At 41.7% G+C, this 25,692-nt stretch overlaps 1 non-coding gene across 1 annotated transcript; it reads right to left on the reverse strand.

The window, feature by feature from the left end:
- Positions 1-18,843: 18,843 nt before the first annotated feature.
- Positions 18,844-18,925, reverse strand: trnas-gcu (transfer RNA serine (anticodon GCU)). Its single transcript has one exon. It is a non-coding gene; the product is annotated as a tRNA-Ser (tRNA).
- Positions 18,926-25,692: the final 6,767 nt, after the last annotated feature.

Raw genomic sequence — 25,692 nt, forward strand, 5'->3', positions numbered from 1 at the left:
CAGGCTTGTTAAATTCTCTATGAAAGTTTGGTTACAGTCTTTTAATGGTTAAGGTTTAAGTTACAATGAAGTCAGCCCATCAAAGAAACGGTGGAGAAAAGGAAAGAGGGAAGACGGTGACGGAAGGTTTTTTTTCCAGGGGACTGAAAAAGGTAATGGGGCGGAGCAAAGAAACTGACCATGAGAGAGACGTGGATGTGCTTTGCAAACAAATTCTTCCTCCTCTTCTCGCCTTCATTTGTCAGGTGACTCCGTGTGCTCTGTTTGAGTTCCTGTGGAGGGGCTGCGGGGAGGCTGTTCACTCCAGGTCAGTCGGTCTTGTGTTTCTTTAAAGGCTGATTAAGATTTAATACATCAACACACAGATTTATAAGTGATAATGATGAAATTAAAACTAACTTTGAGCAGCTACACCTGCAGGACAGAAAGTAGAGGACAGTGGAAAGTGACTCATTCTAAACTATTATTTTAAAAAAAAGACAAAGACATCAATAATCGAGTATGACTATGCATATCAAAAATGTTACTCTGATGTTTGAATAATGATGGAAATGCAATCACCCAGACAGTTTCTAATTGAGGGAGTTAGAACTACTACCACTCACATCTAAAGGAGGTACTTTACGCATTTAGGGCATCTGAGCAGCATGCTTCCTCTGCTCCTCCTTTCAGGGTTTTTTTTTTTTTTTTTTTTTGGCTTGGGCACGTCCAACTGGAAGGGGACTCTGGGTTGATACAGAGCTCGCTGGAGGGCTTCCATCTGGCCTGGGACCGCCTTGGAGTCCCTTTGGAGGAGCTGGCAAACATTGCTGCAGAGAGGGCGCCTGGGTCAACTTGCTTGGACTCATGCCACCATGACTACAGACATGAGGAAGAAAATAGATGGATTGAATTTCTAATGAGAGGATAAAGAGCTATTTTTATAAACAATACAGATAAAAAAAAAAAAAGTCTCAAGTGCTGTCTTCAGATTTTCTTCTTCCTGCGTTTGATTTAATGAGCTTGTTCCTTCCATACATCATCATGACAATTAGCTTCTTATAATAAAATACTTGGTTTGGGGAGTATCATTTGCTTAGCCTGTTCAGGGTCGCTGGTGGCTGGAGTCTATCCCATGTGTCTTAGGGCGAGAAGCAGGGTACACCCTGGACTGGTCACCAATCAATCACAGGGCTGACAGAAACAGACAACCTTTCACACACAGTCATACCTAAGGACAATTTAGAATCGCCAATTAACTTGATGAGCATGATTTTGGACTGTGGGAGGAAGACAGAGTACCTGGAGAGAACTCATGCATGCACTCAGAGAAACTGCAGGTTCCACACAGACAGACCCACCTTGCCTGAACTGGGATTCGAGCTGGAGACCTTTTATTATTGTGCGGCAACAGCACTTACCACTGTGCCACCATGCAGCCCCACACCTTTCATGAGTCTTTGAAATAAGGTCTGTACAGAAACAAGTGAAACATAAAGGTAGAAAAAAATAATAAAGGTTCAAAAAATGATCATATTCAGGCTTTTAAAATCCTATGATTGTGGCATGAATTCTTAACATTTGGAGGGACTCCAGGGATGAACACACATCAAATAACATCAATCTACAGAAAAGAGGAGAGCCGTTTTCCCTATGCCTGTTGTTACTGAGGTAAAAACTGTTAGCATGCTAAATTGGGGGCTTGTTAGAGCCTGATTTCTAAAGACCTGAAATATAGTTAAAATATTTATTTTAAAAAAAAAAAAAATATATATATATATATATATATATATATATATATATATATATATATATATATATATATATATATATATATATATATATATATATATATATATATATATATATATATATATATATATATATATGGTTGATAATTAAACAATAGTGCTGAGATCGAATATTAACTAAAAATAAAAAAAAATAACAATTTGTACCAGCTTATGCAAAAAGTCACTACATTTTAGGCCCAGCATCTTGTTACATTTTTTTGTTTGATTTCAATTTCTTTCATTACATTTCAGGTTGTTGATACACATTGGGCTCTAACAGGGCTAAACAGCATGGTTAATGTTTTTATATTAAAGCCAAGCAGCAACCCCCACTGTCCAAAACATGGGACTTAAACCAACATACTGAAATTGACACTTCTTGGAGAATTCACTTGATGCTGACTTCAGAAACTCCAGAAACCATGAACAAACCATGAGGAAAATGCCATAGACCTGCTCACAGCCTGGTTTAACAAATGTGCTTGGGTCTGAGTAGCTCATTTCTCCATGTGCACAAACTGTATGGAGGTTAGTTTCTTTCAAACTAGTAATTCTTAACTTATGAAACGTGCCAGTTATGCCCATATAAGGTCATGGCTGACTGGACTGATAGGTGGAGACCTTGTAGCTGTCTGCAGACCCTGTTTACACGACAGCGTTTCATCTAAATACACTAAAATGCTGTGAAAACGCAGTGAAAAAAATCTGCGTTTACACGGAAACGCTGAGGGACTGAAAACGCTGTAGTAAGCATACCAGGCTTGTAGGTGGTGCTTTATCTGTCTTGTCCAGAAGCTGCTTTGGGGAGATCTCCACCGAAGTAGAGTTGAGACGATCATCTGGTGCTTTGGGGAGTACTAAGTTAAAAAGTGGAGCATAAGATGCACATTTTGTTGAAAGACAGTCAGCAGATTCAGCAGATTGTGCAGTACAACACGGTGGTTCGCAACGATCCTAACAACGGTACTGTTGTACTGTTCAATGCACGCGCGCGAGGCAGAGTGTGACGTCAGCGTTTCCACTGAAACCGCCAGCTTTCTGTTTACACGGCAATGGTGTCGGGAGCGTTTCAGAAAAATCCCACTCTGGAGGCCGTTTTCAAAAGTTTGCGTTTTAGGTCGGCTGAAACGCCGTTTCTGTGTAAACGTGAGGCTGAAACGCAACAAAACTTTTGCGTTTCACCCTAAAACCGTTGTTGTGTAAACGGCCCTTGCAGTGATGCTAAAGTTCAGCCTCATCCACACTCAAAAGAGGAAAGGTTGAGTTCAGCACTTCCAACATGGCTTCCACCAATGATGTGCTTTAAAGCTCTGTATCAGAAAAACAGCGTGTGTTATTACAGACACATCCATATCTGAAACAGCCTATGATTGAAGCCTGTCTTTAAATCCAGGAATACGTTCATCTCTGAGCTTTTGATTTCTCTAAAGGAACTTAAATAGTGTTGGGCAGTGATGGCAGGATTGCTGATTTAAACAATTGTGATTCTTCCCTTGTAATGTTATGTTAACTGCTAAGCTTTAAGAATAAGACATTAACCTTCCTTTATCATGCATTTATACAATGGGCCACAATAAATCAGATCAACCTTTGTAAAGCAGCTCTGCAGACATAAAAAGTGGAGACTAGTGGCCAACTTTCGTCTACGCATTGCTGCATTTTTGTGTCAGTGTTGCCCTTTACATCTGTTCTGTGTGTGTGTCTCCGCGCGTGTGTGTGATTGTGTGTAACAGTGCATGATCCATGTTAGCTGTCTTCCCCGGCTATAAAGGGGCCAAGCCTGGAACCTGCTGGCAGCCGGACGTTTGACAGAAAACAATGCATATTCATCCCTCACACTCACATACACACACATGCACGGAGAGATTCACACACACACAAACCAATCGGCCCCCTGTGGTTGAGCTGCCACCGAGCCTTATGGACGATTAGTCAAGGCCACAGGCTTCACCTTTTAAAAGTATTCTTTCTTTTTCTTTGTCCTCCTTTCAAAGTTTCCCTCCTCCGTACTGTATTTCTTTGTTTCCCTCCTCGCTGGGCAATTTAGTCTCCTCAAATGATTGATTCTTTGTTCAGTTCTGCTTTTTTTTTCTCAACCTTGTCTGTTTTTTATCCTGCCACCATTTTTTTTTAACCAGAATTTTAAAATAATTCCTCCTGTTTCTTCCCCACTTTGATTTTCTCTCCTCTGTTTGCGTCCTGTTGTTGCCTTTCAGCGCTCGGCCCTCTTTCACTGTCCTGTTTTATTGTTTTCTTTGATAAACTCTGTTAGACCGAGATTAGTTTTACAGGACAATCAAAAAATAATTACCAAACGCCCTCTGTTACTCCTTCTCTTGTACTTGTGCCGGCCATTGTGCCGGGAGTGTTTTTGGTGCAGAGTCAGGGAGTCATGCGAAGGTAGATTTGGAATTTGCAGACATGCTCCAGTAATGATTAGTTTAGCTCTCGTCTGTAAATCTCATTTGGACTCGTGTCTAAACAAAGCGCTCCTGCTGTCACCCCGCGCCGCGCTTTCCATTTCCACCTTCACATCTTCGCCCCTCTTTGCATCATTCACCGGAACATTTAAATTATTTGACAACTCCTTCGTATCGCAAAACTATAAACTGGATACTTCCAGGGGCGGTGAGAATAACCAGCCTTCCATCCAGTCGTATTTATGTAAATGACAATGTATCACATCTCCATAAAGTTTCCCCAGTGCTGAGAGAAAAGTTTTAGTGCCTGCTCCAGGTGCAAACAAAGTTGCTTCTAAAGAAATTATTCGCTTTGGAGACACATTTGACACGATCAGGCAGACAAATTATTCATTCTGCGAGCACCTGAGCTGAGAGGGAGTTGGAGCACAGTGAATTATATCTGTAAGTTATCTGCCTGGCTCCCTGCTGATGTTGTCACAGCCTCTTTATTTTAGGGACTGAAATAAAATGAATCACTGAAACTTTAAGCCTAATCATGACAGAATAATATTTGCTGCAGGTTTTTCTGTTTATTACGACATGGATCTGGCTTTTTATTGTTTCTTGTTTTTGCTCCCTGCTTAGTTTCTCTGGCACCGACTGGACTCAAACCTGTGCAGATTAGACGATAGCAAACAGTCGTCTCTCCAGCAGCATCATGCTTCTTTAAACACTTGATATCAGATCACTTTCAGTTATGATATGTTTTATTTATCTTTGAGCCTTTCAGGTCCTGAAGTTTTTGATCGTGATTTCCTGATGGGATTTATTACAGTCTCATCTTCACCTCGACCGATATCACAGCTGGCTTTGTGTTTGTTCTTCTTATGAACTCCAGTGGAGGTTTGACTGACAGCCCAAGATGACAGGAGTCGTACTGTTTCTATTACTTCCCTCTGCTGCGACAGCGCTGTCACCTGGCTGACCCCGCGCAGCACAAACAGAGAATTTCCGTTTTGGACAGTCACTGAAGCTGATGGAAACACATTTCCTGCAGGTGAGGGCAACGGATCTGTTTTTAGTTTGGTTAAATCAATCTAAAATGAAAAATAACAAACATTTTAGCTGCGGCCCGTTTTGAGGACAGTGACTACAGAGACAGAACCAGACCTTTAAATCTTTTAATCTAACAGATCAGATCCTGTCTGCTTTAAATATGTACATATAAGAATCACTTGCATTTCACAGTCTAGAGCATATATATATATATATATATATATATATATATATATATATATATATATATATATATATATATATATATATATATATATATATATTTTTTTTTAATTCAAAGGCACGGAGTAAAATAAATAAATAAATAAAATAAAAAAATAAAAAACAGCACCATATACTGTAATTTTTTTAAGCTAGCATCCCTCTCAAAGGGCTGTAAGTCCAAAGTCAAGAGTTACAGTATTAATTAAAAAAAAATAATAATAATAATCTTGCACTGAAGTGGAGGAAAAACTGCTTGTAGCTTGTTACAACACATCCCCCATGGCTGATGTTACTGTAAGACCTCTGAAAAGGTCAGGTGACCAATCACGGGTCAGGATTCTGCCCTCATCATGATGTGCTGTTGTGTGTAGTGTGAAACATGGAGGAGCATGGTGATGAAAAGGGCATCAGTGTGATCACTGTGTGAGAGATTCTCGTTAGTATAATCTAATTAAAGCTGTGTGTATGGTGTGCTTTGTCAGAAAAAAAAAAAAAAAAAAAAAAACAGAAGGGAGGTTTTTTTATGAAAATGTAGTGATTGCTGGCTTTATTTTTCTTCCTCTCTTCCTTAAAGAGATTTGTGTTATTGCACCTGCACTTTCGCATCTATTCCTCATCATGACCACCACAGAGTTCCTGCTTCACCCATGTTTCATTGGCCATCTTACTAAAGCTTACATGAGTATCTGCACGTTTGGAGTATTCTATTTTGTGATTTTGCCCTAAACTACCCTGTCCCTCTTTTCCCAGTGCCTCCATGAGTCTCTAGTGCAACTGTCCAATCTGTGTCACCAGCCTCCACCTTGAGCCTCAGGTCTCATTCCCACACCTCACTTGGATCCCCCACTAACCTTGGACCCTGGATTGTTCTCCTTCACCCTCCACCTCACCTTTGAAGTAAATCTCACTTAAACTGCTTCCCCTGTCTCCAAGTTGCTTTTGGATCCTAGTTCAAACAACCAGTTAACAACTATAACAGCAAAAAACAAGCAGTCAACAGGCCTAATTATTTATTTCTTTAAGTAACAGTTGGCCATATGACATTTTAAACCTTTGAACATACACCTTTAATGCAAAATAAAAAGGCATCAGGCATCTGGAATCTGGGAAATGGTATAGCTAAGTTTTGGGACCACGGATAAGGGTGGATCAACAGAACATGATGGAGGATTTAAGATGAACAATCAGACTGTAAAACGTGACATAATTAAAAAGATTTCACATCATGTCAAAATAAATCAGTGAATTAGACCGTAAGTAGACAGTTTGCTCTGATGTTAGACTTTGTTCAGTTTCTTGTTGGTGCGTCATCTGCAGTGTTAGCCCTTCTTTTATCCATATCTCTGCCAACTTCTGAGCAGGGAATAAACACGTCATGGCCGCTAACAGCGATAAAGAGAAGACTGTTCAGTGCGGTCACCTTTATTCTCATACACTCATCAGTGTAATTCATGGCACTATGTCCACAGTTGCACTCTCTATGTATGTGGGTGGGTTAAATGGTCTGCTGACGGTTTGTGTCAGGTGAGGCTTTTCATGTAGAACAACTGTCATGACCTGCCTGTTATTTCATTTGGTTTTTAATCATTAGTGGGGTTGTCCCTGGAGGAAATTCATTCAGCCAAGGTAGGGACGTAAACACCAGAGGAGGGGTTGATCTCCCCCAACAAACCACACCTCAGTGCTTCTACTCGGGGAAGTGTGTTGGCTTTTGACTTGAGGACTGGTGGACTGACTTATAAAGGAGTTTTGTTATGAATAAGTCTGTACTCATCTGTCTGCCACAGGGGTCTGCAACCTGTGGCTCTTTGAATCCTTTGCAGTGGCTCCCTGTAACTTTAAAAAATAGTGAAACACACACACACACACACACACACACACAAATATGTATATATATATATATATATATATATATATATATATATATATATATATATATATATTTTCCTCACAATCAGTATTAACAAGTAAGTATAATCAAGTATATAACAAAAGTGATACTAAATAAATTCCCAAAACAAAATCTAACATTTTGTTAAGCTAACTATGCATCAGATATAGTCAATGGATTAATTTAACTACCAATGTGCTGGCGTAATGAACATATTTCGTATGCATCAAGAAATTAACACACAACAAAAAAATGATGAGTTGAGTAAAGTCTGTGCCAGTCATCTGTACAACTAACAACTATGAAGTGTAAATGAGGTTTTATCATCTTTCTTACACACAACAGTTGAGACATCATTTTTTCATCCCCAAAGACGGCAAAAGATGCCTTTAAGGGAAAAAGAAAAAAAAAAAAAAGGATCTATTAACAAGACTGCTTCATAAAACTTATGACTTCATGATTTTTCCCTGCTTGACTTTTGGTAATATTGTTTCAGCAAACAACCTTTTTTTTTCTTACCTTTGTAATGTTGACTTTTTTGTTATTAAACTTTTATATTTATTCAGATTCTGCTCAACAGTTTGATCATCTCCATCTTATTTATTTTAAAACTAAAACACAGTCTATTTATGTTTCAGTCTCTGTTTATGTATTTATTTTTCACCTCTTTCTTATTATTTAAATATAAAATGCATATGAGAGAGAGAGAGATTTGACAAAATCTAGGACAGGACATCTCAGTAAGGAAAACAAAACATGTTTTTTTTAACTGCAGAGGATTCAACCCAAAACAACATCCTATGTTTGAAGCAAAATTGTTCTTCCTCTTCGATTACAACCATCTTTCCAGAACAATTTGTCTCGTATTTCTGTCTGGCCTTCGCGCTCTGTTGTCTTGGTTTTATCTCTTTCAGGTTTTATCATCCTCTTCCTCTGCTGTCCTTCATTTTATACCCCTCCTCTATTGTTCTCTTTCTTCCCATCTCTTGTTAAACCCCTCCTTCCTTTTCCAGCTCCTCTGCCTCAGCCAAATTTCAAACTTTTGTTTAGAGTTGGATTTTCCTTCTCATCCTCTGTGTGTGTCAGATTCAGCTGTTGTTTGGACAAGTCTTTACAGTCTTTGTAATTTACTGTTTTTGAGCTGTTATGTTCATCCCATCCTCTGCTCTTTCTCTATGTCTGTATGTATATGTTATCCTCTCCTCTTTGACCTTGTTCCTTTCTGTGTTTTTCCCTGAAAACATGTCCTGACACGTCACAGTAAAGCTTTATTTCTGCAGCGGTTTTGACACTGAGTGGTCTGGAAGTTTTCAAAGCCTCCAGCAGCTCTACTTTTCCTTCCTGCACATTTTCTACAGGGATGACTTTGGTAGCTGGGATGGCGTGCAGCTCTCCTGTAATGCTTTTCTTGTTTATACTTAAATATGGGTTTCCTCAGGATCTTAGAAAAGCATCACACGGAAATCTCAACCTTATAATTTGATGGTTTTATGTGTGTTTCAGGGAGTCTTGCAGGAGAAACTGTATTTGACAAGAAAATGACAGTGTGGAATACTTGTTTCTCCACTTAAAGTAGGCAGCAACACTTTAAGTATTATCATTGTAAAACACAAATCCACCAGCACTCAGTCATTATCTCACAAAAGCCTCTAACCTCAACTTCCAATAGCAAATGATGCTGTAAATACTTTTACAGTTAATGGCTGACAACTTGCTGTCAGTACTTTACTGTAAAATTTGCAGCAACCATTTTACTGTGTATGTTTGTCTGACTGAACTTAAACTACACCTTCACAGATAGGATGTTAAGTGAATTAATATGAAGCACAGTTTCTTTGCCTCGTCTTTGGTGAAAGCACAGCTTTCTTGAGGTATAATGGGGTACGATGAGATTTTTATAGTATGTTGGTACATTGCAACAACTGGTTCCTTCAAATGGGGGCATGTTTCCAAGTGACCAAATCAACCTCATTACAGTGTTCACAACAATGTTAGTCAAAATGAGAGCGGCCGAGGGCCAGAGAGAGTGCAGCCTGGGGCCAGAGAAAAGCAGCCGGAGGCCAGAGAGCACACAGCTAGAGGCAAGAGAGAGTGGCCAGAAGCCAAAGAGACTATAGCCAGAGGCCAGAGAGAGTGCAGCCAGAGAGTGGCCTGAGAGCTGCTGGAAGCCAGAGAAACAGCAGCCAGAGGCCAGAGAGACTGCAGCTGGAGGCCAGAGATCGAGCTGCCAGAGGCCAGAGAGTGCAGCTGAAGGCCAGAGAGTGAGCTGCCAGAAGCCAGAGAGTGAGCTGCCAGAGGCCAGAGAGACTGCAGCTGGAGGCCAGAGATACTGCAGCTGGAGGCCAGAGATACTGCAGCTGGAGGCCAGAGATCGAGCTGCCAGAGGCCAGAGAGTGAGCTGCCAGAGGCCAGAGAGACTGCAGCTGGAGGCCAGAGAGACTGCAGCCAGAGGCCAGAGAGGGTGGCTGAAAGACAAAGAGAGAGTGGCCAGAGAGTGAGCTGCCAGAAGCCAGAGAGGGAGCTGCCAGAGGCCAGAGAGACTGCAGCCAGAGGCCAGAGAGGGTGGCTGAAAGACAAAGAGAGAGTGGCCAGAGAGTGAGCTTCCAGAAGCCAGAGAGTGAGCTGCCAGAGGCCAGAGATACTGCAGCTGGAGGCCAGAGATCGAGCTGCCAGAGGCCAGAGAGTGTAGCTGAAGGCCAGAGAAACAGCAGCCAGAGGCCAGAGAGGGTGGCTGAAAGACATAGAAAGAGAGGCCAGAGAGTGAGCTGCCAGAAGCCAGAGAGACTGCAGCCGGAGGCCAGAGATACTGCAGCTGGAGGCCAGAGATTGAGCTGCCAGAGGCCAGAGAGACTGCAGCTGGAGACCAGAGATTGAGCTGCCAGAGGCCAGAGAGTGAGCTGCCAGAGAGACTGCAGCTGGAGGCCAGAGAGAAAGCGGCCAGTGGCCAGAGAGACTGCAGCTTGGACCCAGAGAAAAAGCAACTGGAGGCCAGAGAGTGCACAGCTGGAGGCAAGAGAGGGGGGTGGGGGGCAGAATACAGAGAGAAAGCAGCTGAGGGCCAGAGAGCGTAGCCAGAGGCCAGAGTGATTGGGAGCTGCTTGTGACTGGGCAGAGGGGAGGAGAGGGACTATTCAGAGGCCAGAGGGGAGGAAAGCAGGTGGTCAGGGCCAAAGAGAGCAGCCAGAGGGCCAGAGAGGAGAACTGCCCGCTAGAGGCCAGAGGAGAGAAGAATGGCCATCTAAGAGCAGAAACCAGAGGCCAGAGAGGTGGAGAGTTGCCATACAGGGAACAAAAGCCAGAGAGGAGGAGAGCACCCACCCAGAGACCAGAGGGAAGGAGAGTGGCCATTCAGGGACCAGAGGCCAGAGAGTGGCTGGCCAGAGAGCGGCCAAATAGAGGCCAGAGAGGACAGAGGTAAGAGACAGAGATGAGACACAGTGCTAACAGGGAGAGTAAAGCTGGCTGCTTAATGTCAGCCATGTATAAAGCAACAGCAACAGCTGCGTAAAGTGTAACTACTTGATAATAGTTTTAGAAGGTATCAAGATGTTTTTGTTTTTTTATATATTAACACCATACTTTTGATTGTGATAAAAGGTTGTCCTTGAAACATGTTGTCCGTGGGAGTTTATGGCCAAATCCTGTTTAAACCACGCCACATTTAAAGTCTCTTAAATCACCTTTTTTTTTTCTTGAAAGAGGGGAACTTCATACAGTGGACTGTGAGTGTTCATTGATTCACACCATTCTACAGACACAACACATGGATTCTTCATGTATTAACCAGAGAAGGACCATGTTGTTGTTGTTGTTGTTGTTGTTCAAGGCGAGGAAAGGCAAATGAGGAATCTAACTGTACTGATCGATTTATCTGACGGCCTAACCTCTTTCATTCATTCCCTCTACTCAGCCATCCGTCTTATTTTAATTAATGAATAAGCCAGTCAGTTCAGAGCTGTCAGAGTGTGTGTTTGCTCTCATCAAGTTTCCTCTCCTGCGCTCCAGTTTCCCTGCGCGGCCTTACAGTAGGGACAGCCAGCCCCATCAATATTTAAAACGCATTCTAATTAAGCCCGGGCTGCACCCTTGGCGCCTGAGACGAGCAGAGGGGTGAAATTAAAGGCGCCCCTCGCCCTCCGCTGCCTCCATCCCGTCCCCATTGACTTTTCATCAACCTGGAAACAGCAACAACAACAAATTGCTGCTCACTCGCCACGTCTGCGGCAGGGGGTGTGTGTGTGTGGACGGCCGGCGGTGAAACATGCTTCATCTAATGGAGGGTTAAATATTGATGACCTCCACGATCCTCCTGCACAATGTGGGGATGCTGATGGACGACTGATGTGCATAGGCTGGGTTAACATGGGACAAAGGGTGAGACAGTGTGTGTTGGGTCTTATGGTCCCTTTCGATCATGTTTCAGCACTGACTATGTGGTAAATGTTTCTCCCCCATTTGATTGAAGTGACCTAAAGAGACAGAGTAATACCCTTTGTGTGTGTGTGTGTGTGTGTGTGTGTGTGTGTGTGTGTGTGTGTGTGTGTGTGTGTGTGTGTGTGTGTGTGTGTGCGCTCAACATGAATGATGACAGTGAATCTGATTTGAGTTGACTAAGTGAGTGAGAGACGGAGGGAAGGGAAGCATCGGACAGACGAGGACAAATGAGCTGAAAAGAGGAATCTGTTGAAGATGGAAAGGCCCCTTTGCATGCACAGCTCTATGTTAAATGCACACACACACATACACACACATGCGCGCACACAGGCACACACACACACACGCCTAAAGCCATTATCCCATCACGCTTGCCAAGTTCCTCTGACCGGTGCTGTTTCGTCAACACCAAACATTGATGGATCACTTGAATAAAAAAAGAGAAGCTGTCAACCTGTCACTTAGAAATGCATTGTTTTCAAACTGGACAGCTCAGACATGCCTTATACTTTGATAGACTGATTTAGAAATCAGCTTTGTTTGCAAAACTGAACCCACCTTTAACTCCTGAAACTAAGAGTTCCTCAAATCTCTGTAAAAAGGAACAACATGCACCTGTAGTTAATTTATAACTCTAAAATCATTTCATGAGGTCAGATTCTGTTCTCGTTTGTTTACAAACAAACATTAGTGCAGCTCTTCTGGGAGTTACGTGACATCATTGGACTCGGTGCGCTAATGACTTGTGGGATTTCTCGCCCTGACAGGTGCACAGAGAGATGACAGGAGAGTTGGAGATGTCAATCAAACAACACACCAACAACATCCTTAGAAGTATGTCGTCAGTCTGCTTTTTATACGGGGCAGGTAAAAAAGATCAGGTAAACTCAGGAAACTGTGAACTTTGGTAAGAGAATAAAGAAAAGAAGAGTTCAGAATTTTAACTGCTTAAAATAACTGAACACACATGGGAGCCTCATGCAGGCAGAGCCATCTATTTAAAGACGTCACTTTGAATGATTTCAATAAACATCATCAGGTCACAAAAGCAGCAATAGTCACTCACCAGCTACTTTATGAGCAGACTTCATTAACAGAAATATCTAATCAGCCAATCACATGGCAGCAACTCAAAGTAGTTGGGTGTGTAGACATGTGGAAGAAAAGCTGCCAAAGTTTAAACTGGAAAATGAAGAAAGGTGATTTCAGAGACTGTACTGCAGGAGTGGCCAACCAATCAGAGACCAAGAGCCACAAAAATTACTGTGGTACTACAAAGAGCCACAAAAAAACTTGGTCTTACAAACGCACTCCCTCTTACATGTAAACAGATTTACATAAAATGAAAATCAATACATTTCCAATTTTCAAAGCAAGATTTATTGTGTTTGTAAGTGTGTTTAAATTTGTACTTGGAGCCATGTCAAAGACAAATTTCTGTTTTTACCGCAGAAGAGACGAAGTTCCATCTATCCATCCATCCATCCATCCATCCATCCATCCATCCATCCATCCATCCATCTATCTATCTATCTATCTATCTATCTATCTATCTATCTATCTATCTATCTATCTATCCATCCATCTATCTATCTATCTATCTATCTATCTATCTATCTATCTATCTATCTATCTATCTATCTATCTATCTATCTATCTATCTATCTATCTATGAGCACATAAGTGATTGAGAGCAGTGCATGTAGAAAGAAACTGAAACTTAAGTATCAATCTTATCACCCAAGTATCGATCAGTACCGATCCTAATGTTTGCAACAATATATCAGTTTTAAGAGTGGATTGAAGAGCTGCACACTGAAAGGCAAAGAGCCACAGGTTTGCCACCCCTGCTCTACTGGAATCTACTGGGACTTTAACCCACAACCATCTCTAGGGTTTACAGAGAATGGTCCCAAAAACAGAAAAAAGCTGCGTTTGCACACCTAGAATTGTGCAAAACCTAAATGACACAAAAAAAAGTAATATGGAAACACCAAAACTTCCAAAAACTGTTCAAATTTTGATAAAAAGTTTTTACGCTCTCATGAGTTAGTTTTTACAGAAGTTTCGATATTGAAGTTAATTGCTAGAGTGCAATAGAAAGACCTTTTTTCGTGAAAACATGTCACATTATCATAGCAACGCACCTCTCTCACTTCCTTGTATGTGGCCACTGCCTCACATACGGACTCCGGCATTCATACTGTAACAGCTCTGCTGTTAGTTCTGTGTTCAGTGCAGATGTTTGTGTTTTGACTGTCAGTAGTGAAGGCATCATGAAGGCTGTGAGCAGGTCAGAGTCAGAGATCAGCAGGAGGGAGGAGCGGAGGTCTGTGTGTGTGAGTGGGAGAGTAGGCAACTGGAGATGATGATTTTCATTTAATGATTTGATTCTGCCTGTTTTGAGTTGATGTAATCAGAGCAGATAGTTTGACCAGGGAATAAAAACACTAATGTTCGTTAATCAACATCATCATGAGTGCGGTGTCCGGACAGACATTAAGCTTTACTTTGCACCTGTAAGATGAATTGTACTTCATCAAAACTTCAGAGCTATCACTTTTATTTTGCAAAAAGGCGTAATGGAAAAACAGCTAATCTCCAGTGAACAGCAATTCTCTGGGATGAATTGCCTTGTTGATGCCAGAGGTCAGAGGAGAATGGACAGACTGGTTGGAGCTGATAGAAAGGCGACAGTAACTCAAATAACCACTGGTTACAACTGAGGTCTGCAGAAGAGCATTTCTGAACCAGTGTTAATGTTGACAGAAAATTCTGATTTAGTCTTAGTTTTTTTAATAACACTCCATTTAGTTTTAGTCACATTTTAGTCATCTGGATCTATCTGTTATTTCTTGTCTTTTCAGCACCACTCTTGCTCCTCTTACTGTCCATATATTCTGGTGTTTGTACCATGGACTGTGTCATAATAAAGGTTTGATCCTCTGACAAGCACTGCTGCGCGTGCACAGACGTGTTGTCAAGGTAACGGGCAGCTGCATATGAGAAAAAAAGAGAGCTGCTGGTGCAGGCGGCCTTGGGAGTGTTATGAGCTTGTGTGGTACATTTCAACCTGGTGCCACTCTGGGCCAGCATCACTTCCAAACATTTTGGTGTTGTCTTTGCTTGTTAATTAAAGTGTCTGTTATATTTCATCACAGTCTTCGTCGTCACGTCTGACTTTTGATTTGATTTTAATCTTTTTTGTAATTTATGTTGTCAATGAAAATGGTTTGTTGGCAAATATTTTTCATCATAGCCTTCCTCAACAAAGTAAACTCTGCTCTGAACATACAACATGTCCAACCTTGAGGCAGATGGGCTGCAGCAGCAGTGATGCTATCATGTCAAGGAATCTGCAAGGAATATTTCCGGGCAGTTCTGAAGGTAAAAGTGGGTCCAACCCCGTACTAGCAAGGTAACGAACCGTCTGCAGAATGTGTTCAAGCTTTATATTAATTATCCTTATCTCTCCTTAGCTTCTTCTTTTCTGCCATCCCAATTATCCTCCACCCTTACTTTGCAGGGATGGTTTTCATCGCCCTCTGATTTCACTAATGTGAACTTAATTACTGTGGAAACTTCTTCACTTGTTTGCTTGTTGTTGCTTTGATTCTTCCTACCGTGCCGTGCAGAATATCTACCTGCACGTCTGTTTGTATGTTTGTGTGCATGCTTGCATGAGTGCAAACCCCACTGCGCTGTGTTCGGTTACAAAGACGAGTCTTCAAAGCTTTGTCAGTTAACAAGATGTATGGGAGTTCACGCTGAGGGGAGTATCCTGAAAGACGGATATTTCCACCTCATTACACTCACATTTGCTCCATGTCTTCCCCTGACACACGCACACAGAGTCACATGAGCAGAGATCATGAAAGACATTGCTCCCCACACACACACACACACATTCAAAGACTCTAATAAGGGTCTGATTGAAGTGCTGATGCTTTAGAAAGCGGTGAGCCCTGTGTTTTAAACCCGTGAGGGACTCAATCCATCAACCGTGCCGTGACAGGTTCATAACACATGCAAAGATAAAGAAGAGACTCTGCATGTGTGTGTGCATGTGTGTGTGTGTTCCTCTGTGCTTTGTAGTGAGGTGCCCTGCATCACAGAGACTGTGGTTTAATGTGACGATGTCTCACCCTGAGGAAAGGTGTACGTATAGATGCAAATATTTCTCTGAGACCAAATGTTTCTTTTTCTTCTTCTTCTTTTAGGATGTCTTGATTTGCCGTAGACTGTTTATCCAATTATTATTCATAGCCCTATGTATATACAAGCACCAGGCTATAGAACCCAACTTTTAATTGTGTCTCTGAGTGACATTCCTCTTTCATCTCTGCCCGTAGAGCTGCATATATGAAGCATCAGGGGAGTAAATATGAGTTTATTTGCTGGGATCACTGCAGCACAACAAAAGAGATAACACAGCTAACGGTGGGAGATGACGCTCTGTGCTAAATAAATGTGCAGCCAAGTCCGACTGCCTTTGCACAAACAGCTAATTGATTCACGTCTTCCTGATAAGCCCCTCGCCTGTGAAAACAAACAGCAGAATGTTTCAGTGGTTTGATCACTGGCTCCGGAGCGCTGCCGTGTCTCACGGTTGATTTGTGAATCCAGAAATGGGTCCATGACTTTTTTTTCTCTACCAAAGTTGGTGACAAAGTCAAGCTGCACTTTTCATTTTTGATTTGACTGTAGGGTGAATCAGGTATGTGGTGTGAGAGGAAAATAAGAAATGTGACAATTTTTATCAACCCAGTGATTCATTCTGTGGTGATTCGTGATGCACATGAATAAATAAACATCAGCCTTTAGTTTAAGCTTGTAATTCTTCAGGTTATATGTTAAACTGTGAAATTGAACGTTTCGGATGTCTGTCGTCAAAATGATGTGCCCATAAATAAGAGTGTATCTGCATCAACAAGGTCTGTTTGGATTACCAAGGAATCATTATAAAGCAGACACCTGTGAGAATTCCTCAGATGTGCAATTTGTAATGGGACAGGGTTAGAGTAAATTCATCGGGCACACAGCATAAATGAAAGATAAATGAAGATGAAAAGACAATTTTTTACATCTGAACAATATCAATGCAAAGTGATGTGCTGATAAACCTCTGTCATTTGCTCTGCTGCACTTTTAGCTTGATTGTGTTCAGATGGAATAATCAAATGTGTGTCATCTTTGTACATTTTGGCTTCATCAGTGCCATTTTAGATTTTACTAGAACAAACCCATTGGTTTTGATTATATGTCAGAATAGGAGCTCATTACATCTAAAAAAAAACTGTTTTGACATTTCTTGATCCAAGATACTTGCAAAATGAACTGGTACCTATTGCCTGCAATAGCTCACTTTCTTGGCCATGTATAAATATGTACCATACCTGGTTCACAGCATGTAGCAAATTTCTTATCTTTTGTACTAACCGGTGTTGCCAACTCAGCATCGGACGTAGCTGTAGGCCCACCCAAAAAGTAGCTAGAAGTTGACAGATCTTTTTTTTTCTGTCGGGGGGTGGAGTGGGGGGGGCTGAACCTGTGGCTGCCTACCTGTCAACTGAGCTGTCCTAGTGCCCTAGTGTACAGCTGGCCATGCATGAACAGGAAAAGAGAGAAAACACCACCAAAAAGGCGCTAGATTTGTCACGAGTCGCTTTTCTCTAATTTTCTCTCTTGGGGGGGGGGTCCAGAAAGTTGCTAAAAATAGTGACAAAGTCACTAAGTTGGCAACACTGGTACTAACATTTCCAACTTCCCAATGGTGATGAGGTCACCACGGTTGTCAAGCCAAGTACACTATTGGTTGCCAAAAGGACAGGTTATTCCATGCATAGACAGTTATGTCTACACAGTTAGAACAAAAGGCAGTGGTGGGATTTGAACCCACGCCTCCAGAGAGATTGGAGCTTAAATCCAGTGCCTTAGACCACTCAGCCACTCTACTTTAATGTGTAAGAAAAGGCCTGGGAGGAGTATCAGGCAGAATATCTTTAGCCGTTTCGTCAATGAGTGGGAACTGTGATGTTGTCTCAACGGTGGTGGGGAATGACACAGTGGCTATGTCATATTCAGGTTAAGGTCAATATTCCGTTTTTTGAAACATTCAGAGTAACCCCTTTACATGTGTGAGCAATCAGAGTTAATTCTTTCTGCACGGTACATCCATCGAAACAGCAATGCACGGACAACATCACGAGTCGCAGGAAATGTCATCTTGCTGTATCCATGGCAACAGCAGCAACAACAACAGCAGCAAGGCAGACTTCCTGTACTTAAAAGACCAAGATTCCTTGTGAACAGAACGTGCCCACAACACAAATTAATGTTCCTTTGGATAAGGATATCCTGATATCTGGGTTAGAAAAGGAGCAACCCATTGATGTTTTTCTGTTTTTCAAAAGGGTTATTGGTGTTTACATGGCCGTGCACAACTGGATTATTGCTGGTATTCCGAAAATCAAACGGTTACTGAGTGCATGTAAGCGTAGCTGTTGATTTAGCCCAGACAAATCATGGAGCAACAATCTTATTGGCCAAAGCTTTTCATCTCCTCAGTTTTGAGTTGTACTTGTATGAGCCAGGGGAAAAAGTTCACTGCAAGTTCAAAGGTGTTCAACTAGCTTGTGGCACATTTTCCAAGGTTCAAAAGCTGTTGTGACACACTTTGAATGGGGACCAACAGCCTGCTGCAGTGGACGCCAACCATTGCACTCTGCTAGACTCGAGGGTCAGGGACTTGCCTTTGTTCACCTCTTATTCAGTGAATCTGTTATTCTGTTGGTAACTGAAGCTTGCCACTGTGTGCCTTTCATTTCCATTGAAAAAGGAAAAACAAGAGCCCAAGGTAGAGCTCAACAAACATAGCAGCCCTCATTTCTGACCTGTTTGATCCTACTGACTTGCAAACAAGAGCCTGGCTGTTTGGCAGAAGCCAGTAGTTCTACAACAGCGCACGAGTTAAGGATTCCACAGGTGGTCCGAATGGGCTCCAAAGGGCCATTGGGCGTCAAGCACCCAGCTGTTTTGTTGCCCTGCTAGCATAAAACCTGTGCGACGAGGATGGGATTCGAACCCACGCGTGCAGAGCACAATGGATTAGCAGTCCATCGCCTTAACCACTCGGCCACCTCGTCTGCAAAAGCCCAGATTTTGAGAGCATTTTGAGAGCAATTTTTTATTTCTCTCTCTCTCCAACCACAACACACATGGAACCTCGAAACTCACTGGAGTTTGCCGCCCTGCCCAGTCAGGAAGCAAATAGTGGGGACACTCGGAATTAGCTTAAATGGTAGTGCGCTCCCTTAGCATGCAAGAGGTAGCGGGATGATGCCCGCCTTTGCTTTGCTGTCCTTCCAATGAGAGGGCCACATGTGAAGAAACTTGAGACCTGGGTTGGGTGGACAGAAAGAAATGTTGGCTTTGAGCCAGGAAGGGTTTCTTGGTGAGTCATGATGGTGTTGATATCGGAAGGAAACAGGCACCGTCTTGGCGTTTTTCCAAGGTCACAGAAAGGTTCAAAAAAGCAACAACACTCGCTGTTCACTCAGTTGTAGCAATGTTTGCCGTGGAGTGCAAAACACAGCTATGGGGTCTGACACAAAGGACATGGAGCCAAACTGGAGGCTGTCCACTCAGATAGCAGAGGATGGTTTTGATCCATCGACCTCTGGGTTATGGGCCCAGCACGCTTCCGCTGCGCCACTCTGCTTGGCATACAGCCTCAATGGGAAAGAAAATGATGTCTTGCACCATTTCTTATTTAACGTCTCAACTTTGACTTTTAAGTCATAGAAATTTGACGAGAGATCTTGTCCAGCTGGCATGGCAATGCACATCTGTCGCTTCACAGTCATGATTAACATCAAAGAAAACTGCCATTAAATCCAGCAAGGATCAGCATTGGAAGACTACATTTCAACAGACATATGAGGTTTAGCTAAAGGTACACAGTGGCCCCCCCACTTCTGAACTGCTTCAGCTCCTAATAACTCACAAAGAAGAGTCTCTCTTCCTCAGTTGTCTTAAGTGTTTATATCTTGCAACCAGGCTTAGGGAGTATTGATTACATGTAACAGCATAAAGTAATTAGGATACCAAAAAAGTAATTGCAATCCATTACAGTACCGAAAAAAATGAAATGAAAAATGGGGTTATTTAGCAAGATTACATTTTAAAAGTTGAAAGGCACTCAGAGATCACAGACTACCGCCAAGCATTTTGTGATTGTCACCAATACTTTAGTCCTACTTTAATGTTATACAGACTGACTAGACAGAGAGCAGACTGTCTGCTACAATTTGGTGTTAGTTTCAGGTTTGTACAATAATTTGTTACCTGACAGTGTTGAAAAATTTGATGAACCAGTGCATATTTCATATTCTGGATATTGGTACCAAAAATACTGCTAGGATCTGGATTGTACTTTAACATCTGTCAGAAATGATCGTGACCTTGTCTTGTTTTGTTTTGAAAAGCAGTCTGACCATTTATCATGGAGTTATATACACATATAGAATACAACAGATTAGAATAGAATAGAACAGAATGTTCTTTTATTGATCTCCCCGTAGGACACTTTTTGTCACAGCAGCTCACAAAAAGTGCAATAATGCAATAAAAATAAAAATAGAATAACGATAATGAGAATATGACATTAGAAACTCCCAAGGAGGAGGCCCCTTGGGATTTCAACCCACACCTCCTGAAAGAGCAGAGCCTTAACTCTGCAGCTGACCTGGTTAAGCAGCCTCCAGTCCAACTCATTGGCTGCCTCTGACGTGTGTAGATGTTGACTATGTTTTTCAATGGGGCAGCCTGGGGGACTGCCTGGCGGAGCTTGTCCATCAATGTCAGGCTTGTAAACTAGTGTACGGATGAACTGACCCTTGTAGGTGGCAGCTGTGCTCTCTTTGGATGAGAGATCAGGAGAGATTATGAGAAGTATGACAGAGATGGCAGAGAGAAAAATGGCAAAAAGTTGCAAGTTGGACAAACTCAAGCAGCTCACACCCGAACAGAGTGTGTGTTGTGATCGTGAGAAAAGACGACAGAGACCATAGAAAGGGTCAAAAGATAGAGCCTCAGAGCCAAGCGCTAAAAAGTAATCAAAACTAATTTTCTCATTTTTTGGTCAAGGCCAGGTGCTTTTGGTGAAACCGGCCTATGTGCTACCCTGACTACTAAAGAACAAAAAAAGGTAGAAACAAACTTTTGGGGGCTCTTTGCTCTGAAAACTGCTGCCAGCCAATGGGTTAAGTACCATTGGAGAAACTATTATCAGATTTAGTGTCTATATTATTTAACAAACGTAATTATACAGATAAGGATTCAACTTTATTGAACAGCATGTAAATCATATGTAAATACTATTATAGAATCAGCTTTTCCCTATTCAATGTTTCTAAAACTTTGGTTCTTTTACCAAAGTTTGAGTTTGTTTTCAGGACTTCATATCGACAAAGGTCTTTTCACTGTGTTTTTGTACTTCCAGTACTTCCAGCACCAACAGAAAAACCCTTTCAACACCATTTCCAGAGTCAAAAAACTTCACAGTTTTTGACCCGACAGCTGTCACTTGTCAAGGAAAGTTGGGTGAAGGAATTTCACGACGACAGCTCCGTTCAGCTCTGAAACCACTTCAGAGAAGTGTGCCAGGCATGAATGTGAGACACCATCACTGTGTTGACTCGCCTGAGAGGAAGAAATTCACAAGAAGCCATCTCCCACAGTTTGAACAGGCAGTCACAATTGGCTTTTGATTGGACATGCTTGTTGCTCGATCTGTTAAACCCCACATGTCTCTTTTAAAGCTCCTCTTGTGATTGAAATTGGGCTGAAGTTTTGCTGCTGAAGCTTTTTCTGCACTCGTATCTCCATCTCTTCTCTGCTGTCATAACAGGCGACATAAAATTCGCATGAGTAGGTGGAATGGCACATTTGCTGAGGAGAAACAAAGCATCTTGACAGGTTTATGTTTTATGGGCTGCTCTTGGAGATAATAGCAGAGTTTCTGCTAGCCCACTTCATTAATGCTCATTTATGATTTTTTATGAAGAAGACTGAACACTTTGACGCTAACAGACAGGCGATGCCAAGAAGAAGTAAGAGGCAGTCAGGAGTAGGAACTGTTACAGCAGGTAGATTTTCTATCTACAATAAAGTTAATGTGATCCTTCTCAATAAAGTATTCTGTGACTTCAGTGCATAAAAAGCAATGTAGATGAAGACTCTAAACGTAATTAGTACAAGCAGCAACAGGTAAAGCCTGGAATCTATGTCTATCTTTAACAGTACTTCTCTGGATTATTTGTTTCTTTTTGTAAACATTATGTAACCCCAGGCAGCAAGTTCCAGTGCTAAAATATGGGGCTAATGCAAAAGTTTTTAAAAACTGTAGTTCATCAAGTGTCCACTTGAGGCTGGCTGCAAAGGCACCGGAAACCACATACACACCCATTAAAAAAGCAAACCTTGGTGACAAAGCATGCTTATTGCCTAATTCAAAGAAGAGACTTGATCTGAATAGCTTATTTCCAAATGCACACTTTCACACTTTTATTTTTAGTCTCTTAATTGGTCAACCTGAAGTTGTGCCAGCATCAGTTCACTGAGGCTAGGTAAATATACTTTACAGTCTATTTTATACCATGACATAAGTATTAGGCCTTACAGTTTCAGCTTGTTGCCAAATGTGATATGTGTTGTTGGACACCTAGACCATCATTAGAGCACATGAAATTAGCGAAATTTTTGGACTTTTATGCCAAAAAGCTAGTTTTTGAAGTTGGAGATCCAGAAACATTTGGCTCCTGGTAAACATTCCCTGGAAGTTCATGGTTCCTGTGGTCCATTGTTTGGCTTTGATTTCACAACAGGCCAAATACCCAGGTAGATAATGTCAAGGCCAACGACATATGGAGTAGAAATAAAAGCAGTTGTAATACACCACCAGACCAGTAGAGGGCAGTAATACAGTAAATAATGGACATTTAGCAATACTGCCTCCATAGAAGGCATTGAATAAATACTGTACAAACAATATGAGTGTTACTGCATATCCAATATTTTGTAGGATGGGGTTATTTTTTGTCAGATTTTGAGTGAATTTCCCAGGTTGGTGTTGTTTTTAAGGTTTAAGGTTCAAGGTTGTCTTCATCGTCCCTGTGAGAGGGCAATTCATCTTGCAGTAAGCAGCAAAACACACATATGTAATGCAAACAGCTCAAAGGCAAGAGGATGGATAATACATAAATAAATACAAAAATTAAGACAGATAAATTGAAACAGAGGCAACACAATTAGTTAAAAGGTGATAGCAGCAGGAACAAATGAGTTTCGACAATGGTGTAGGGGTTGGTTTGGTGTGTGTTTTCTTTTTTTTCACAGCCCTCATATTTCCACAAACTTGTCCTCTGTATGTTTTTGCAGAAAGTTTTGCTGGGATTAGCACACTAGCTGTGTGGAATTTTCACATTGCATTATGCCTGTCCTTAGTTAATTCTGTAAATTGCCTCTATATGGGTTTAACAATACCTGTATTTGCCTTTAAGTTATTTGTACACAGAGACAGTGTGTTTCTAGTCTGGGTTGGATTCGATTCACACGTTCCTGTCTCCTTGAACACTGTTTCACACATTGAGATCCCAAGCCAAGCTAAACCCATTGGCTTATAGATAGACATAGCAATCTCAATCTCAGGAATGATAAATACTGAGCACACGGACTGGTCTGTAAGAATTGACTCTGCATTACACTGGGCTAAACTATTTCAACTTAAGCCATCTGAGTCTCCTGAGTCTTCTTCATCAAGTGTCAAGATTCCTTACATTTTCCCAAACACTAGCTACATGTGCTCCCATGCAGCAGCACATATCCCTCCCCTGCTCATGAGCTGCCACAACTGAAAAGCCGATGCTAAGCTAATGGCTTGGTTTTACTGCTGGGGACCCGTTTTATGAATGGATTTCTTTTCCCCTCTTGCATTGAAGTGAAGACGAAGAGACGTTTACAGTAAGTACAGAGATCATAACTCACGGGTGAAACCTTCTCCCCATGTGGACTTTTGGCTTTTTCCCCTCTTTTTTAAAATGTATTTAAATGTAGTTGAGGCAGATGTCGGTCTAAAACTAGTCTGGTCCTGTCAGAGGTTTCTGCCTGTTAAAGGGGAGTTTTTCCTTGCCATTGTAACTTGATAAATGCTGCTAAGTCCTGTACTCATGGTGGGTTGAGATCAGACTCGTTATCTTATCTTGTCATGATGTTGGGTTTCTGTTAATAAAATTTTAAGTGTCTTGAGATAACGTTTGTTATGATTCAGTGCTATACAAATAAAGACTGATTGTTTGATTGATGTAGCGGGTGTACTTGCATGTCAACTTTGGATCACGCAACTTGAAAAACTTTTACCTAACTTACCAAAGGTAAGACTGCAATTTAAAGACAAAAAGAAATTTCATCTTACAGTGAAATTTATCTCAATGCTGATTTTCTTGGTGTATTAGATGTATACTTGGCGTAATTTAAAACAGTAACGTAGGCCCTACAGGCTGTTTTTGGTTACATTATCTTTTTGTTGTGTAAGAAATGCAGTGAACTTGAGAATGAGGGGAAAATAAATCCACTTCTGCTACTATTTATTTGTACAATTCAGGCATTTTAGTGGTCTTTGAAAATGTATAAAATCTGGCTGCCAAAGAGAGCAGACGATCTGCAACGCCCAAAACCATCTTTATAATGAGGAACAAGGCAGAGTCTGCTGATTATACTGCTAGCTGTGTGACTAGCTGGGGGACGCTGGAGTCAGTCTAGCCAGTTTTAGCTCCAAGCATGGCACTAAAACCTCACTCTGATTCTAAAGATGGAGGGATAACTGCGCCTGACATTCCTCCTGTCCTTTCCCAGCCCCACAGCACAGGCCGTTAAATAAAAGCTCCACATGTTGACTAGAACAACCTGGGTTTCAAACGTTGTATTCATTTGTACACAACTGCTCCAGAACGTTGAGAGTGCCACGGGTGAAACATCGGGGTAGCATGCGATTGAATATGCAGACGAGCAAATCTATTACACACCAGAAAAAGCTAAAGCAAGGGCCCAAGGATTACAAGTTTATCCCCTCTCATGATGCAACGGCAGAGCCCAGAGTCAAAACTTTAATCCAACAGCTCCACAGACACAGCTGTGTTTATAATACTTCTCACTAAAAAGCCACCGCTCCACTAGATTCCCCCTGCAGTGGCCGTATTGGGTAATTGTCTAATTAACATCCAAGTAATGCCAACTCCCACCCTCCCCTTTCTCTTTCTGCCCTCTCTGCCTGTCTGAGTCTAGCTTTTATTACAGCACACACACACACAGGGACACACACACAGCACAGTGCATTATATGCTATTATGCATTTCTGTAGGTAAAAGCCATTCTCTGCAAAGCTAATTGAAAGGTGTGAACTTGCGGGGAGAAGCATTCATTAGTTTTTAAGCAGAAATCCATATCAGTCATCAGTATGACAGAGGGAGGACGAGAGGGGGAGAGACAGACAGGTTCCATTAAAAATTCAGAGCTACCTGTGCACTCACGTAATGGCTGCAGACAGAGCTGTCCAGAACCTTCCACTGCAGCAATGTCTAGCTGTCACACAAAAGGTGTTTGTGGACAATAAGAGAGAAAGAGGAACTGTTGGTGAGGTGTAGTTTGAGACCTGCCTGAGTGACTGGACTAAATCTCAGAAGTGTATGAGACAAACTTTGAAGGAAACAGACACGTTTCACTTTATGAGACAAACAGGCAGGTAATGAAAGAGTGTTCATAGCAATTAACTTTCTAAAACTGATCACATTTTCTTCTTCTTTTTTTTTTAATTTCTCCACAGCGGGTGGTGTAGTGATTAATACATTAACACGCT

The sequence above is a fragment of the Halichoeres trimaculatus genome, unplaced genomic scaffold (assembly GCF_033239565.1).
Source record: "Halichoeres trimaculatus isolate MK-OKI-2021-1 unplaced genomic scaffold, fHalTri1.1 fHalTri1_scaffold_7, whole genome shotgun sequence".
Classification (NCBI taxonomy): domain Eukaryota; kingdom Metazoa; phylum Chordata; class Actinopteri; order Labriformes; family Labridae; genus Halichoeres; species Halichoeres trimaculatus.